General features: G+C 44.6%; 1 pseudogene; it reads left to right on the top strand.

Moving 5' to 3' along the window:
- Positions 1-1,545: 1,545 nt before the first annotated feature.
- LOC103726691 lies at positions 1,546-2,314 on the top strand (annotated as a pseudogene).
- The last annotated feature ends 393 nt before the right edge of the window (positions 2,315-2,707 follow it).

Genomic DNA, 2,707 nt, shown 5'->3' with positions numbered 1-2,707 from the left:
ATGATTCCTGTTTCTAGACATTCATCTCTTTCTTCATAATTGGTAAATTTATGCCTATGATATTATTAAATATATTTTCTATGCTTTTAGCTCTCTTCTTTGTCTATGATGCATTTGGTCTTTTCATGGTGTCTTTTATATCAATATGTTCTGTTTATGCTTCCTTAATTTGTTATTTTAGTAATTGTCTGAATGTGCTAATTTATCTGCCATGTCATCAGGTCCTGATATGTTGTCTACCACATTATTTACTCTATTGATGAGGCTTTCCATTCAGTTTTTATTTGAATTGTTACTTTTTTGTTTCCCAATATCAATTTGAATTTTCAGTATTTCTATATCAGTATTGAAGTCATCCTTTTTGTCCTGTTTTGACTTCCATATTTCACTCTACTGGTTATGTTATTTTTGAATTCATTCAGGAGTTTAGTTCTTTCCTCTCTGATTTCCTTGGACATTTTAAAAATAATTTATTTGAATTCTTTTCAGGGATACATCTAACTACTTATGGAGTTCATTTTCCTAGAATTATTGGAGCAGATATGTCCTTTAATTTTTTTATATATTTTTTTTGCATTGCAACTTAGACATTTGAGATTATTCATTTCTTGGATTTTCTTATAAATCGCCCACAGTCTTTCAGTACACGTATTTACAGGGTTTAAGTGGAAATAAGTTGAGGTAAGGTTGAGGTGTCATCCCAACAGGATTAGATGTATAGCTCAGTAGCTAAACCATCAGCTTTTTGCTCTGAAAACTGAGCTCAGTCTCCAGTACAACTCTGAGAAAGAATGCTGTCTCTAGAAGCAAACACAAATAGTGAATGGACTCATTATGAAAATACAATGATTCTCTTTACAAAACAAACACAAACAAACAAACTACCCCGTTAACTCCAACTTTTTCAAGACTGAAGGAGCAGATACAATATGACTGATACTAAAATATTAATTGCTAAGTATAGAAATGAAAAGGAAATAATTAGAGTAAGCTTATTAATCAGTATAAGAGCAGCAGTTTAAAAAATAAGAGGGAAAGAAAAGTGCTTTGAGCCAAAGCAGCCTTTCATGCTAACCATCAACTGCTCCAGCCGGCTGGTGGCCAAGCTCTAGGGCACCTTGGACTCCTGCTCTGAGCAACAGCTGCAGTTGGAACAGAGCCACTTGCGTGTCTCCTGGTGGCTGTTGTGAGCCTGGAAACCAGCCAGGACCTCAGTTCCAAGCCACCTCCAGAGCCAGAAACCAAGGAAGAGAACCCAACTCCAACATGCGGCACCAAGTGCCCTAAACTTCAAGGAGCTGGAGCTTCTGACCCAGGCTTGGAGAAGTCTATACATGTGAGGAAATCATGTCTGAGGCTGGACAACAAGAAAGAGCTCCCAGCCTGGCATCTGCATCTATTACACCCCCTTCTGGCACCACTGCCTCTGCCCGACCCCAGGTCTCCAGCCAGAGTGGCAGCCATACATCTAGTACAAGACACACCAAAGGCATTCACCCATCTCCAGTTCCTACCAAAGACCATCTTGAGTGCAGACTTACATGAATGGGGGTTAAGACCCATGTGAGGACAGGAGCCCAAGCCAACAGGTTTGGATCAGGCTTCAGAGGACAACAGATTGATTGCCCCATTAGCTGCTCCTCAGTGCACAGAAGCCTTCCTAAGAAGGGGACCCTCCTGAGGCTTGACCTTCAATAAAGCAGCTTCCCAGAACTCCCGATTACAGGCCTAGCTCAGCTCTACATAAGCCAATGACTTCACAGATGCCACCAGGGCCATTAAAACCCAATTTCTACAGAAGTCGCAGATGGCTTCAGGCTGGTCCAGCCATAGGCCCGGTGCTGCGGAGGTGGAAGTGCATGCTCAGAGCCTAAGGAAGGCCTGCGCATCGCTGAGACTGCACATGCAGGAGGAGCTCTCAGCAGCAGCTTCTGATTGTTTGCAGAAGTACCGCTGCCTGCTCACCCTGGAGAGACTACAGGCCATTATCTAGCAGTGTCTCCAGAGGCTGCAGGGGCTGTGCTCAGCGGTGACAGAACAACTGCCAGGACCATGCCTTGGGGAGAAGCCTTCTCAAGCCTTGTCACCCGATGGAAGTGAGGCGGACTCTTTCTGGAGTGCGGAGCTCCTTCTCTATTCTAGCACCCAGGAGCCGTAGACCTTAGCAACCTTGAAGCTGCAACTGTCCATCCTGGACCAGCAGATCCACCTAGAAAAGTTTCTGATGGCTGAAATCCGCCTGCTGATAAATACTCAGGAGTCATGAGTTCCACTCCAACTGGCCCTGTGCCAGGCTGACTACAGTACTCTGTGAGAAGTGAATGCTTTCTCATGGTTCTGCAAGAGATAACCCTGCTGACTAGGTACTGTGGACAGACAAACCCCTCTGGGAGAGGCCCCTCTTCCTGTGTGGAATGAAGTGAACAGAGACTGGGGGGTATTTCCCTGGTTGGAGGAGTCGAGAGCACCAGTGATACCTGTCCCTCCCTGGGAAAGCTGGTTGGCAAAACAGAGGTGCCCAGGGCGCCTTCGCTCTTCTCAGCCAGCAAACCTGGTCAGGGCTCAGCTTTCTGCCTGCTTAGGGCTTCAGACAGTACTGGGATCTAGAGAAGCCCTTCCTGGCCACCTCTCTTTTCTCTTAATGTAGACATAAACTCTACTGTCATGCTATTAGACCTGCTTTAGGAAATACATATATATATATATA

The sequence above is a fragment of the Nannospalax galili genome, unplaced genomic scaffold (genome assembly GCF_000622305.1).
Source record: "Nannospalax galili isolate Female #2095 unplaced genomic scaffold, S.galili_v1.0 scaffold227, whole genome shotgun sequence".
Classification (NCBI taxonomy): Eukaryota; Metazoa; Chordata; class Mammalia; order Rodentia; family Spalacidae; genus Nannospalax; species Nannospalax galili.
Note: the sequence above shows the minus strand (reverse complement) of the source record. Positions and strands in the feature narration are given on the sequence as shown.